Source organism: Rhinopithecus roxellana, chromosome 3, assembly GCF_007565055.1.
Source record: "Rhinopithecus roxellana isolate Shanxi Qingling chromosome 3, ASM756505v1, whole genome shotgun sequence".
Classification (NCBI taxonomy): domain Eukaryota; kingdom Metazoa; phylum Chordata; class Mammalia; order Primates; family Cercopithecidae; genus Rhinopithecus; species Rhinopithecus roxellana.
In genome coordinates this window covers 74,820,635-74,836,621 of record NC_044551.1, presented here as the reverse complement: position 1 = coordinate 74,836,621, position 15,987 = coordinate 74,820,635, and the positions used below count along the sequence as shown (strand labels likewise).

At 39.6% G+C, this 15,987-nt stretch overlaps 1 pseudogene; it reads left to right on the top strand.

The window, feature by feature from the left end:
• Nucleotides 1–622: 622 nt before the first annotated feature.
• On the top strand, nt 623–1,272 carry LOC104669203 (annotated as a pseudogene).
• Nucleotides 1,273–15,987: the final 14,715 nt, after the last annotated feature.

The window sequence follows — 15,987 nt, the reverse complement described above, 5'->3', positions numbered from 1 at the left end:
CCCAGATGCAAATTATCTTCAGGGCCAGAACTTAGCAGCAGCTTCTTCCTTTAGTCCCCTAATGGTCTTTATTCCACCAGGGAAATAACTTAGGTGCATGAAAAGGCCACTAGTGGCCTCCCAAGAACCTCCTTTTTATTTTTGAATCACATCTACAGGCTAGAATAAGCAAATCTATTTGGAGTGTTTTTATAGTATAGTGATTTAATTAAGAGAATATAATCATTGATAATGGTAAATATGATTCCTGTTCATAGCCTTAAAAATTTTGAAACACCAAAACACAAAGATGTCTATCACATATCCAAAGTACTGATATAAAAAAAGGACATGCATTTTTCTGGGTTTGAAAATGGAGTATACACTGTACCATCATACAGAAAGGATTTACCAATTAAGACCTGATTTTAAAAAGCGCTCTTATTCAGATATACCAACATATAATATACAACAGGAGCTTATAAAAAACAAGTATGACAATAGAACCCTTTTTATTTTTGAACAAAAATGCATTTTATACAAACTCCCTTAAAATGAGTAAATGATAAGAATGCTGTATTTGAGGACACCGTGCCAGTCCAGTGTTCACTTCCAGCCCTCGCTGTGGAAAGTGACAGCAGTCATGTTGATATTTGAGCAGATGAGAGCCAGTGTGGGCAAGCTGCTCAAGAGTATCAACAGGAACAATCCTGAGAAGCTGGCCACCCTGGAGAGCTATGTGGAGATGCAGGTCAAAGAGAGTGCCTATGATCTGGAAGCCAACCCAGCTGTCCTGAAGCTGTACCAGTGCAACCCAGCATTTTTTCAGACCACGATCACTGCCCAGATCCAGCTGAAGGCCCTTACCAACCTGCCACATACCAACTTCACGCTGTGCAAGTGGATGATTGGCCAGGCACATCAAGAAGAGTGGCCATCCGACACATTTTGTACCTCAAGGACCTGGAGACCAGCCTCTTTCAGGCCTTCTGGCAAGCCATGGATGAAAACATGGACCTCTTGGAAGGTATAACTGGCTTTGAAGACTCTGTCTGAATGCTTATCTGCCCGTCGTGGGTATCACCAGCACATTGACCGCTGGCTGCTGGCCGAGATGCCTGGGTATCTGTCGGACAGCCAACTGAAGGTGTGGATGAGAAAATACACCTGGAATGCTGATGAGTCAGGGCAGATCTTCACTGTAGCCAGGAAGAGAACATTAAGCCCAAGAACCTTGTGGAGAAGATAGACTTTGACAGTGTGTCCAGCATCATGGCCTCCTTCCAGTAACTGCAGGTGTTTAATAAATATTTGTTGACTTAAAAAAAAGAATATTATACTATATATAATTCTTCATGCCTTCAAAATATACATATTGTCTAGAAAACTGATGGGTAAGTTGAGTCCTTTCTGATGCTAGTTCTAGCCTTGTACTTATTTGCCTAATAATTTTACCATCTCAGCAGGAGATTTCTCATGATAAAAACTCCCAGTAGTTGTGATTCTCTGATTTGCTTATTTGGTAATTAATTTGTCATCTATAATTAGAAGAGTGTCAAGCACGCATGTAGCTAGAACAACACAATTGCACTGGTTCTTACAACTCACTTATACTTCTAGATAAGGAGGCAGCGCTATTCGATATAATGGCCCAGTCTTAGCCATTCTATTAAGTTTGCAAAGAACACTGGGTTAAGGTCAAAAAAGATCTGAAATTCTGAGTTCTAGATTTGATGATTTTACATACCATTGTCTTAGGCTTCTTTAGTAATCACAAATAAATTGAAACAGGTTTAAGAACTAAACATGTTCTTGTTATAAATTCTTGTTATTAAGAATTACTGATGATATAATAAATGAGGAAAATAATAATGAAGAATTAACAATTTATCAATAAAAAGTATTATTATTGTTCGATTCATATAACTGAAAAGCCCAAGCATGGCTAGATCCAGAGACTGAGATGAAACAAACAGGATTTGGCTTCCCTCTCAGTTTAGCTTTCTTCAATATAGGGTTTACCTTCATTCAGACTCTCCACATTTGTGGTAATGTCAGAGGATCCAGCCCAGGTCCCATGCCTGCCAAGGGAAAGACAGGCACAGAGCAGTAAGGGGTGCATGAGTTAGCGAGTGTGGGGTCTGGCCACTGCACACAGCCAGGTATGCTGACTGTGACAGGGCAGGTAGCTCTCAGTGCTGGCACAGGTGCTGGCTCCCTGCAAGGCTGCAGCTGCACCAGGTATACCACAAGTGGCTTCCACTGTGGGCACCGGGGAATGCAGTGGTGCCCAGAAGCTTGGAGATGCCAGGAACTGCAGAGCCCCAAAAGGTGTCAATGACCTGCCTCGGGTGCTCCTAGGTCTGGGCTCCCTGAAGGGTCACAGCTCATCCCTCCTTCTCTCTTCTCTCCTTGTCACCCACAACATGGTGAGCAAGGGGCATGTTTCAGCCCTATTTGTGTTACCACTCTTCAGTACCACCATTAGGCAGGTCATGAGTTCTTGTCTCATGTCCAGGAAGAATGAGGTATGTGGACAACTGGAGGGTGAGTAAGGTGAAGAGGTGCTTTATTGAGTAAGAGTACAGCTCTCAGGAGACCCAAAGTGGGTAACTCCTTTCTGCAGGCAGTTCATCCTAATGAGTTCAGCTCTCAGTGGAGAGGAGACCTGGAGTGGGTGAGGTCCTCTCTGCAGGGAGGTCATCCTGATATCTGCTCAGCTCTCAGCTGAGAGGAGACCCACAGTGGTAGCTCCTCTCTGCAGGCAGGTGCTCCCAATGTCTGTTCAACTCAGCTGAGAGGAGACCCACAATGGGTAGTTCCTCTCTGCAGGGAGGTCATCCTGATGCCCTAGTATGGTTGAGTCCAGGGTTTTTATGGGTTTTGGAGAAGAGGAAATGCATGTTGATTGGTCCATGGGTGGCCATGGGCAAGTCAGATAAAGCACCATAAGTTCTCACTGTGGTCCACAGAACTGGCACTCTGGGCCTCTGGCTTCATGCCATCCCGGGCCTGAAGGTGGAGCTTCACCAGGGACCTGCCCCTTTCTGCCCAGAAGCCTGTCTGCCTCCCTCCACCATCAACCTACTGTTCACCCAAACTGTTTGTGCCCAGGGCACCTGCAGGCTTGTGCCAAGCCACCCTCAGCAACCTCTCAGCTTCCCTCATGTGCTCATTAGAACCCAAAGTCCAGAGGGGACCAGGGTGGCAGGGAGCTGGCGTGTCAGCACTCCTCCTAGCATGCACACTCCCAGCCAGGTCATGACAGCACCTGAGCTTGGCCTCATCTTTGCTCCAAAATCACAGTGGGTGCCAGGAGCAGGGAAAGGCCAGGAAGTGAAAGCAGTCATTTCTAAGCCTGTGGGGGTAAGAGGGGCTTCCTGGGTCCCCAACAGTGCAGAGATGTCTAGGTCCACAGCTGCGGCTGGGCGGTTACAGCCCCCTCCAACTTGGATGTGGACGGGGCTTCTGCTTGTTCCTGGCTCCTGCATTCCCGGAAGTATGCAGTCCTGGCTGCGCCTCCCCCACAGCAGCCAGCATCATGGAAGCCTGCTCCTAGACTGGCCATGGCTGCCATCTGTAATAAAGGTGGCAGCCAGTAGTTCTAGGTTTAGATGCTACCAGTATTTACTCTGACACATATAGCTTCTCTTTCCAAAGAGTTCCAATACACTAACTGGCCTGATTTCGTTTGTGTCTATCTAGGTCAATTTTGTGTTACTATAAAATAATACCTGAGACTGGGTAATTTATAAAGGAAAGAGGTATATTTGTCTCATGGCTCAGCAGTCTATACAAGAAGCATGGAACTGGCATCTGCATTTGGTGAGGGACTCAGGCTGCTTCTGCTCATCGTGAAGGGTGAAGGAAAGCCAGCATATGCAGCGATCATATGGGGAATGAGGAAGCAAGACAGAGAGGATAAGGTGTCAGGCTTCTTTTAACAACAAGCTCTAGAGGGAGCTAATAGAGTGAGAACTCACCCCAAGAGAGGGCATTAATCTGTTCATGGGGGATCTGCCCCCATGACTCAAACACTTTCTATTAGGTCCCACTTCTGGGGATCAAATTTCAATATGAAATTGGGTCAGAACAAACCATATCCAAACTACAGCAATGTGCCAACCCCAGAACCAGTCACTGGGGCCAGGGAAAATGTGATGCTGGATTAGCCAAGCCTCCATGGAGCCAGGGACAGAGTCACATTCCACAGTAACTACACTGATGATTCAGAAAGATTGGTTTCCCCAAGAAAACATAGGATACTATTGCTAGTTGAATAAGAGCAGATTCTATGGAAGAAAAAAGTGGATATTCATTACTGTTATATTGGGCCTTAACACTTAACCCATAGTATTTCTCAGAAAATGAGGTTTAATATAATAGCTATTTGTATAATGTTTAAATTATTACATTAAAAAGAAATATTTTATGATTAAGTCTATACTAATGAATTTATGAAGATAGTCTCAAATTTCCACAAACAATATTGAATACAAGAAGAAATGTTAAACTTTATTTTGTTAAAATAACATTGAAAACCAAAAAATACATAAACATCCAAGAGTAGAGATTTGAGGCTTAAAAACTATCTTTATACTATGATATCTACACCAAAAAAAAGTTGATAGAAACATCCAGTCAATAAAAGAGACAAAGTGATCAACAACCAACATTTGATGTTCAGTGAATACTACTTATTGTGAAACAAACATGCAAGCAAATTAAGACTTTCTGTTGTCTCCACTTTTTATTTTGAAAATTTTAAAGCTACAGAATTATTGAAGACTTACAGTTAACACCCAAGTATTCTTCACTTAAATTTATAGTGCTTAACATTTTGCCATATTTTCATTATCTCTTTCTCATAGATACACACACATAAGTATAAATACACACACTAATTTATTTACTTTTGCTGAACCATTTGAAAATAAGTTGTATTATGTGCAATTTTTTGTATACAGATTATACCTCAATAAGGCTATAAAAATGTTTAAATAAAGACAACAGGAGGAACTTGGGGTGGAAGCTGCATACATCATAACTTTCACCCTAAATACTTCCATATGTATTGCCCAAGAACTAGGACATTCTCCTACATAACCACAAAACCATTACTACACTCAACAAATTTAACACATTCTTTATTATCAACTAATATGTAGCTCATATGCAAACCCTCAATGCCCCCACAAAGTCCTCTGGAGCTTTTGATTTTTCATCCAGGATCCAATTAACATTCGTACAATGCATCTGCTTATATCTGTTTTGTCTCCTTTGATCTAAAGTAATTCCTGTATCATTTCTTCCTTCCGAAACATGGACATTTTTGAAGAGTCCAGGCCAGTTGTCTAGCACAATGTATCCCTGTCTGGATTCATACGGCTGTTGCCTCATGGTTGTGGTATTTACTACTTTCCACCACTTCATATTGGAGGCATATAATGTCATTTCCCCCCCATTACTGATGATACCACATGCGGTCACTTCAGTAAGACTGTGTCCACCAAATCTCTTCATTGTATGTGTTCCACTTCCACTTTGTTTTTAGAAAATAAAGTAATCTGAGAGAAAACACTCTGAGACCATATGAGTATCTTGTTCCCTAACAACATTTTACCCAATAGTTTTAGGTATTCAACCGTTTTCTGAATCCATAATTTTGAGGGCGTTCTCAAATAATGATTTTTTTAACATCATAATTTAATCTTTACTTATTAGCTGGCATTCTTCTGTAAATGATTGCGACTCTTACTCTCCCACCCTAAGAAAATTTGGCAGCATTCATTCAGGTGCATAAAACAATTTCCTCATTTTATTTGTAAGCAATATGATATGCACCCAAAATTCATGGTATAAATATGGTCAAATATCTTGTTTTCCTACTTAATTACTCAAGTCCTTACCTCTCTTATTGGCAAAAAGTCAATTATCACCTTTCATTGGTTGGCTCCCCCTCCTTCCCTCCTCTGCAATTGTTAAGCAACAACAAAAACAACAAAACCAAGAAAACAAAAACAAAACCTATGTCCCTTCAAAAGGCATGGATAGAATCAGCAGTAGATTTCCAGATGCAGCAAGGTCATATTCAAGTGTAAGATAATCATGCTGCAATTACTTCTTGCTGCCTCATGATGTCACTGATGAAGATTATCTATTAATATACCAGTCCTAAAAAAACATGCTCCCCTGCTAGATGCCCTAATTCAGACCACCCTCCCTGAGTGCTGTACATGGTTTCTTAGGGCCAATCTTTTTAGTGCTAGGTTCTTTTAGTTGATACACAGGCCCAGGAGTCCTGGGTCAGGGCTGATTCTCACATCTGTGCTTCATGGACACAAAACCACCACCTGTTTTTCCTTCATATAATCCATACTAGGGGTCAGGAGCTTCTGCTCTTAAACCTCAAAACCCAGAGTTACATCAGTCCTTCTTTACTAGAGATGGGCTGGCCATTTGTGTTCTGTATCCCTTTCCCAGAGATACTCTGGTGAGTCTCAAGTACTCAACCCTACCTAGCCAGAGGCACTTCCTTCCATGATTCAAAGGTGATTTCTGACACCTGTTTGTCATTTAGCAAACATTGCTGAAAGTCTCACAAACAAAAAAACTAAGTTCTTAGAACACAGTGGTAAAGGGCAATACCGTGCCTCTATTGAGATTTATCTTCTAATATTTTTTTTTTTTTTTTTTTTAAAGAAGAACAAAACTAAAATGTAGTCCCTGGCTGGGCATCTCAGTCATACATTAATAGATTTTTTTTAAATGAGGCCCAAAGGAAAGAATTAACTAATCTAGTCACACTAATCCCAAAGGCTCTTTTGGTTAATTTAGTTTCTGGCACTTTGAATTTTCAGAGTTTATTTTCTCTTGTGTTATATTTCCCAGAAGTCATAGAATTCTTAGAAATCATTTGGAGTTCCAAATTTCTAGAGTCTTGTTCTGAGACTTGTTTGGCCTCCACTTGAAAGAAAGCTTCTGCACAGCAAAAGAAACTACCATCAGAGTGAACAGGCAACCTACAGAACGGGAGAAAATTTTTGCAATCTACTCATCTGACAAAGGGCTATTATCCAGAATCTACAAAGAACTCAAACAAATTTACAAGAAAAAAACAAGCAACCTCATCAAAAAGTGGGCAAAGGATGTGAACAGACACTTCTCAAAAGAAGACGTTTATGGGCCAGGCGCGGTGGCTCAAGCCTGTAATCCCAGCACTTTGGGAGGCCGAGACGGGCGGATCACGAGGTCAGGAGATCGAGACCATCCTGGCTAACACGGTGAAACCCCGTCTCTACTAAAAAAAAAAAATACAAAAAACTAGCCGGGCGAGGTGGCAGGCGCCTGTAATCCCAGCTACTCCGGAGGCTGAGGCAGGAGAATGGCGTGAACCCGGGAGGCAGAGATTGCAGTGAGCCAAGATCGCGCCACTGCACTCCAGCCTGGGCGACAGAGCGAGACTGGGTCTCAAAAAAAAAAAAAAAAAAAAAGAAGAAGACGTTTATGCAGCCAATAGACACATGAAAAAATGCTCATCATTACTGGCCATCAGAGAAATGCAAATCAAAACCACAATGAGATACCATCTCACACCAGTTAGAATGACGATCATTAAAAAGTCAGGAAACAACAGATGCTGGAGAGGACGTGGAGAAATAGGAACATTTTCACACTGTTAATGGGACTGTAAACTAATTCAACCATTGTGGAAGACAGTGTGGTGATTCCTCAAGGATCTAGAACTAGAAATACCATTTGGCCCAGCCATCCCATTACTGGGTATATACCCAAAGGATTATAAATCATGCTACTATAAAGACACATGCACACATATGTTTATTGTGGCACTATTCACAATAGCAAAGACCTGGAATCAACCCAAATGTCCATCAATGCTAGACTGGATTAAGAAAATGTGGCATTGGATTAAGAAAATGTGGCAAATATTCCACACCATGGAATACTATGCAGCCATGAAAAAGGATGAGTTCATGTCCTTTGTAGGGACATGGATGAAGCTGGAAACCATCATTCTCAGCAAACTACCCCAAGGACAAAAAAGCAAGCACCGCATGTTCTCACTCATAGGTGGGAATTGAACAATGAGAACACTTGGACACAGGAATGGGAACATCACACACCAGGGCCTATCACAGGGTTGGGGGAGGGAGGAGGGATAGCATTAGGAGATATACCTAATGCAAATGATGAGTTAATGGGTGCAGCACACCAACATGGTGCATGTATACATATGTAACAAACCTGCACGTTGTGCACATGTACCTAGAACTTAAAGTATAATTAAAAAAAAAAGAGATCCTTCCTTAAAAACAAAACCACAATTCTCACATCTGTGATAAAACATGGTGCCCAGGTAACCCAATAAAAAATAAATAAATTGAAAGGTGAAGGATTCATTTAACAGACATCAATTAAGTTTATCTGCAAAATACAAAAATGAAAAAAGCTCAGACCCCCTAAATGGTCTGTAATCTAGTAAGGTAGCTAAAATAAGCCTATAACTAATTAGGTTTTAAGGCATAAGAAGAACACATGCAAAATGCTATCAAATTATTATTGAAGAGCATAAAGTCTTCATAAAAAGATAGTATTTGAGTAAGTCAAGGAGGGTTATCGGAAAATGCTTGTTATAGTAGGGGATTAACAACAGGGCTATATTCCTTAGCACTCAGGATAGTTTAGGGGAGCAGTAATGGATGGGCTGGAAAGCCAGGCTGATAAAACTAGAAATGTTTCAAAACCATGAGAAGGAATTAGAATGTAACTGCATTTTACATACTTAATTTTATCATACATGTTAATATACTGAGAGCTGCTAGTAAAAGTTAAAAAGTGTTTTCTTTATTGAACAGAACAAAGAAAAGAACAAATTATACTTGAAATAAAATCTCAAGTTAGTCTGAATTCCTAGGAAATGGAGTATTGTTCTATATAAATATTGGATAAAAGCTCTTTATCAGACATATGATTTGCAAATATGTTTTCTTAGTATGTGGGCTACCTTTTCATTATCTCAGCCTTGTCTTTCAAAGGGAAGTTTTTAATTTTGTATTTAATTTTAACCTCTCCCTCTCTCTCTTTATGAGCGTGTGTGTGTGTTTCTCTCTCTCTTTCTCTGTATCTCCAGCCCATGGCTCTGTTTTCCTCAGTATTGCCTTTATTATTTAGAATGTTCTTTCTATGCGACATAAAAATGTCTCTAGCTTGATGTCTGTAAAAATTTAAAGAGGGAGACTCCCCCATGCACCCCGTATCTATATCAATCCCCAAAAGGATTCAGAAACACAAGAACACTAGTATTTTCTTTCTCAGAAATGACAACAGATATGCAACAACTTACCCATTAGTCCTTGCAGTTCACTGTTTCAAGACAGGAACATTTTTGTTGAAGCCTTTATTTAATACAGTTTCCATCACGTGCATCATATGGTCATTTCTAAGCTAATCTGTAGCAAAGAACGGCCCATGGTTCCACCCATGGAGAAGTGCTAGCCACTTAAAATTTGGATAGGAAAAAAAGAAAATGGTTGCTGAGTAGGCAACAAACGATCCACTACAGGGCGGCCACAGTTCATGTTTAGAAAATAACATTTGTTTATTGATGGATATCTGCTAAGCTCCCTGACCTCAAATATCTCACAATCTAAAGGAAAAATAAAGCATAAATTCACTTCATTAAGTTCAGTGATGGATGTAAAGTCAGACATTTGGCAAAGTTCAGAGTGAGGAATCATATAAGGTACATGTTAAAGTTCAAGAAAACAGAAAAAAATTTAAACAAAACTTGTAGGTAGAAGTTGGTAGTGGAGAACTTTCTTTGCATAGTTCTTTAGTGGTAAATTAGGTTTTTAAATCACTCCACCACCTATCTAAAAATCAAATATCGTATAATTTTCTCATTATGTCATTGATGCTCTTCCAGTAAGAATTTAATTACAGAGTAATAAGAATCCAATAAAGCTTTCAAAAAACAAAGATTCTAAGTGAGAAGTGAAAGTATGTCCTGAAAAAAAGACTGCATAGTATTGCATTGGTCTCAAAGTTACTGGGCTAAAAAGAGCCTGAATTCCATACCATAATGCATAAAATATTTTAGTGTCACTTTCATATTTGTATAGGTAAATACTTAGACATTTTATGATGTTATTTTCTCAAAATGCCTAGAATATACTTTTCATTATTTAGATAGACTAGATTGTGGATTATAAATACATAAATAGATAATCAATTGACAATTGATTAATAAATAGACTGACAGTCATAGAAAGAAGGAGTGGAAGAGACGGTGAGGGAAGGAGAGATGAGGGAGATATCCACATACATAGATTTCTCATGAAGAGTTCTTCAGGGTAGTTATTACCATTGCAGTGAATGACTGACATCTGGTGGTAAACTTAGTAAAAAATTTGTGTGAATTTGTGCATTCAAAAATAGGTGTTATTTAGTGGATGATGGCTGTCTTCAAGTAGAATAATTTAAAATACTGAGAGTCTTTCAGTTTTTATGTTTATATTATGCCAAGTATTCAAATATTTTAAAATATCTGGAACTCAGGTGTCACACAGATACTGACAGTATCTGTATCCTCTTCACCAAAAGAGTCATTATTAACACACCAAAAAGAAAATAATTAAAGTGTGCTGGTTTGCATATTAAAAACAGGAAGAATACTTTTAAAACCCAGTGACTGTCAAAAGGTTAAATAGTGATGTATTACTGTATAATATTCTGTCTAATTAGCTTCCTGGCTAAATTTATGTTGACTAAGTTGGTTGCATTGTCTCTCGATTAAATTAATAAACCAGTCATCTAGGCAACGAATATTCATTCACTGCCTACCCTGTGATGAGCTCTATGTAATGTATTGTACAGAATTATAAGTAAAACATGGTTCTTGTCCTTAAAAAAAAATTACAGCCTTATTGAAAAGAAATGACTAGCAAATAATAAAGAATTAGAGAACCATTTATAACAGCATACATTATATAGTACAAAGAATAATTAATTTGAAGAGAAAAATGAAAATTATGAAGATCGGAATTGTTAGGTGATATGGTTTGGATCTGTGTCCCCATCTAAATCTCATGTCAAATTATAATGCCCAATGCTGAAGGTGGGGCCTCATGGGAGGTGATTGGATCACGGGAGAGGTTCCTTCATGAATGGTTTAGCACCATCCCCTTGGTGCTGTTCTTGTGATAGAGTTCTTGTGAGATCTGCTTGTTAAAAAGTGTGCAGCACCTCGCCCCCCCTCCACCACCCACTCTCTCTCTTGCTCCTCCTCCCACCATGTAAGATTCCTGCTCCCCATTTGCCTTCTGCCATGAATAAAAGCTTCCTGAGGCCTCCCCAAAACCAGAAGCCACTATGCTTCCTGTACAGCCTGTAGAACTGTGAACCAAATAAATCTCTTTTCTGTCTAAATTGTCCAATCTTGGATATTTCTTTATATCAATGCAAGAACACACTAATACATCAGGTAAGATTTACTGAGGTAGATAGGATTGGAACTGAGCTTCTAAAAACAAGAAAGATAGGAAGTGGAATGGTAAAAAAGATACGGTAGAAACTTCAGGTGATGGCAGTAAGTAAAGAACAGAGGCATAAATGAACACGAACATAGTAAACCCATGGAACAGTGCTCCGATAAAGGGAATAAATATTTTGAGAAATAGTGTTCCACTATTTGGCAGGCCCAGAGTAGAGTAAACTTTGTGATATCAGGTTTTGTTTGTGTTTGTTTGTTCATGTGATAAGAAATAGGGATAGTTACATGTTTTCTTCAAATGGGTAGTGACACAATAAAAATATTAAGGAAGTGAACTGGTAGCGGACAGAAGGCTCCATTGGAAAGGTGACTGAAAATAAACTGGCGTCAGGAAGGCTACTGAATAAAATTTTGAGGTAAAGTAACCTTGGAGGCTGGCAGTGGGAACTGAATGGAAAGAAAGGTGTCTTAGTCTGTTTAGCATCGCTGTAACAGAATATCTGAGACTGTGCAATTTATAAAGAAAAAAGGTTTATTTAGGTCATGGTTCTTCAGGCCGGAAAGTTCAAGGGGATGATCTTGGCTTCTGGTGAGGGCTTTTGTGCTGCACCATAACTAAAAAGAATGTTTAGTGACAAAATGTTAGTTGGTCCTAGGGGCCTAGGTTTCGGTTGTTTGTTTTGTTAAAAGAAAACCTTCAGAAAAAGTAAATTTAACAGAATTTAACTGGGAAAAGGATGACTGCAAATTGGGTACCTCTCAGAACCAGAATACATTCACAGTGATTCCAGGGGTGCCACATTGTCTGAATGTTTGCCTTATTTGAACCCGGTTTGAACAGTTAGCTGCCTATGGATGACTAAAGTTCAGCTGCTGTGATTGGCTGGGACTTGGCTACTTGTTACAAGAGTAGGTTACAGTTGGTTTATACATCAAGTTAGGTTAGAGTTCATGATGCACAGAGAAACCTTCAGGGAAAATCTAAAATATGCATGAGCAGATTTTGGCCAAACTTAATTTAACAATTCCCCCCTTTTGGTAAACCTCTTAATTTTAAGAGATTGATCAAAACTTTAAGTATTGACATCACTCTTTGTCAACATTGTAGATGGACTTATTTGGTCTCAAATTCTACTGGGAAAGAGCAGAATAGTAGGTTTTGTAAGGTGGGAACAATGAAAGAGAACAATAGAAATACAAGTTGGTTGACATAAAGTTACTTCAGCTCACTTTTTTGTAAGGGTTGGAGCAGAGGGGACTTCCTTATTGTACTGGAATATCCCGTTTTCAAGAGAAGAAAACTGATCTGTTTTGGGATCTATCTCTTTCCTTAAATTTTCAGTTTAATTATGTGGCACTTAGCATGGGTGACTTCATTTTGGTTTAGTCTGGTCTCTTGGGACTTAGTGCAGAAACTCAGTACAAAATAATGGCCTACTATAATTTTGTTCAATAATTTGCCCCTTTTGGTCAATTTCTCACTAAGGTAAAAGTGTGACCAAAACTTAGGGCATCACCAATACTCTCAGTTACCATCATTTGGGGTTTTCAGTCTCAGCACATCATTAGTAAGTGATGGTGTCCTCATGATCATAATTTTTTTGAGTTTTAATTGTTCCAGTCTGATAGACCGTTGGATGACCTACATATGGTTACATGCAAATATTTAAAACTTTTAAGAGGATACAGCAGACCAGTGAGACTACTATTAAGACTATCAGAAGGATAGTATCAAGAGTTGGGAGTATATTCCTTAGCCAGGGTCTCCATGAAGCAAACCAACTAAAATCAAATAAATCAAAGAATGGGCCAGATGAAGAGTCTACTTGTTTTAACCAAGCAGCCTGTTTGTTAATTCCCTGTGACTGAGTCTATAATATCTAATGTATTCATCCATGTGTGCAAAAAGAAGTGTCAGCAACTGTACAGATTCCTTTATGTTTAGCCAGTAGGTAATCTAGAGCAATCCTATTATCTAGCACAACTTTAGCAAGATAAATTTTAAAAGTCTGTTGTGCAGTTATAGTCTTCTCAGTAGAATCTGCTACAGAGTCTATATGTGGGATAAATTTTTAATCCTTGCCTCATTTATATTTACTCCATACCATAGATTAAAGAAACTTGCCAGGCGCGGTGGCTCAAGCCTGTAATCCCAGCACTTTGGGAGGCCAAGACGGGCGTATCACGAGGTCAGGAGATCGAGACCATCCTGGCGAACACGGTGAAACCCCGTCTCTACAAAAAAATACAAAAAATTAGCCGGGTGAGGTGGCGGTCGCCTGCAGTCCCAGCTACTCGGGAGGCTGAGGCAGGAGAATGGCGTGAACCCAGGAGGCGGAGCTTGCAGTGAGCTGAGATCTGGCCACAGCACTCCAGCCTGGGCAGCAGAGCGAGACTCCTTAACAAAGTATGCCCATTCAGAAGGGTATAAGCCTTCTGGTGATATTCTCTTTAAGTTAAGATGTAGGCTAACAAGAGCAGACCAATGTTTTGTTTCTGAATGATTATGAAGCAAGAAATGAACCACTAAAATTCCAAGCCCAGGCCAGGCATGGTGGCTCATGCCTGTAATCTCAGCACTTTGGAAGGCAAGGCAGGAGCATCACCGGAGTCAAGAAGTTTGAGATCAGCGTGGGCAACAAAGGGAGACACCATCTCTGCAAAAAATATTTAAAAATTCAGGCATAGTGGTGCACAACTCTAGTCCCAGCTAATTGGGAGGCTGATGCAAAAAGATTGCTTGAACCTGGGAGGTAAAGGCTTGGTGAGATCATGCCCTGCACCCCAGTCTGGGTGACAGAACAAGACCACATCTCAAAAAATAAAAATAAAAAAATAAAATTCCTAGCCCACTTTGTCCCTTTGTCTTCCATATATCAAGGCATATGTTTGCCCATGTATAAGATTCACTGTAAAATGCACCACAAATAAAAGTATACCCCATGGGTGAACACAAAGCCCCTTTTCTGGTTTTATTTTCAGTGATACATTACCTGGAATGGTGAAGTTAGCTGTTTCTCAAAAAAGTCTGGGGTGGAGTTATTACAGGCTACAAAAGCATAAAAGTCCCTGGCACATAAGTCAATTTGCAGTTAACTCCATTTGGGCTTTTGGTGAAGTCTTTCTTATGATATGCTCATTGGTTCTGGTTCTTGCATCTCATTATTGAGTTAAAACAGTAACTGAGAACAAGTGGGCTAGAAATCTTACCATTAGCACAATTTGAACAAGTTATGTTGGGATGTTGCCAAAGTTACCCAGTGGGTTAACCAAAGGATCCCTTAGGTTATGTAAAGATCTGAGTTTGGCATGGCAAATTCAACACCCCATCAAGTTGCCCACAAAAGCTATTGATTTAGAAATTCTACTTACAGCATTATTCTGCCAAGTGAAAGAGGTAGGCATAAGGAAAACAAAACAAAGCACAACAAAACAAAAAACAATTAATTAAAGTAAGAGTTTCATGATGACAGGGAAGTCTTGATCTGTGATCTTGGAAAAGCTGTCCACATCTAAGATGCCATCTGCATCCTGGGAGAAACTTATCTCATTGCTTATGTTAAGGTCTCCAATGGGTATATAGTTTCAAGAGTCTGGAGGGGTCTGTTTGAGTTATGAAATGTGGACCCAAGTTTTAAGGTTCCAAAGTTTTGCTGCAATGTGGGTCGCAAGGGCAGTCTTTCCCTGATGTCATTTCCAGAAGATATAGACTCTCTGGATTCTGGATTGAAAAGGGTTTGATTGTCTGCAGTCAGTGGATTATGAAAACTTCCTCTACCCATGAAAGTATACTTGGATATAAATAAAGCATTGAAGTCTTGCACATTTAGTCATGTCAGAGTTCAGGAGCAGGACCTACATGATGTGCTATTTTCAGGGTCATAGACATTCCAGTCACTATTCCATAAAAAGTCAGCCTAATTTTAATACATTTTCCACTGGAAATGGATCTGATAGTCACTAATTTGCAATACCTTGACCAAGGCAATCCAGTAGATTCACTTAGCTTTGCCAAATGCTATTGTATTTGTAATATATTTAAATGTTTTACAGCTTGCCTGGTGAAGTGAGTGGCTCTATCACAGGGAACTTCTCCAAGAATGCCCCATAAAGAAAACAAATTTTCTCATAATGTTTTAGCTACTGTTGTAACATCAGCCTTCCTGAAGAGGAAAGCTTCTATACAACCAGAAAATGAGCACTGAAAATAGCATTTGAATGAAATCCTCCTATAAATGTTCAAATGGCTCATTGGGTAGCAGAAATGTACCTGAAGTTTGACTGTCTTCCCAGGACTGTGAGTTTGAGAAACCAAACATTGGTCATAAATCATTTTAGAAATTTTAGGACAGTCACGACACCAATATTTTTTTCACAATTTCGGCCATTTTATCTCTTCCATGAAGAGTCATAGAGTGCAGAACTTTCAATAATGGAAGCTTTAAAGAGCTAGCAAGGACCAGGTGTTCATACAGGCTCTCCATGAGTCTACATTT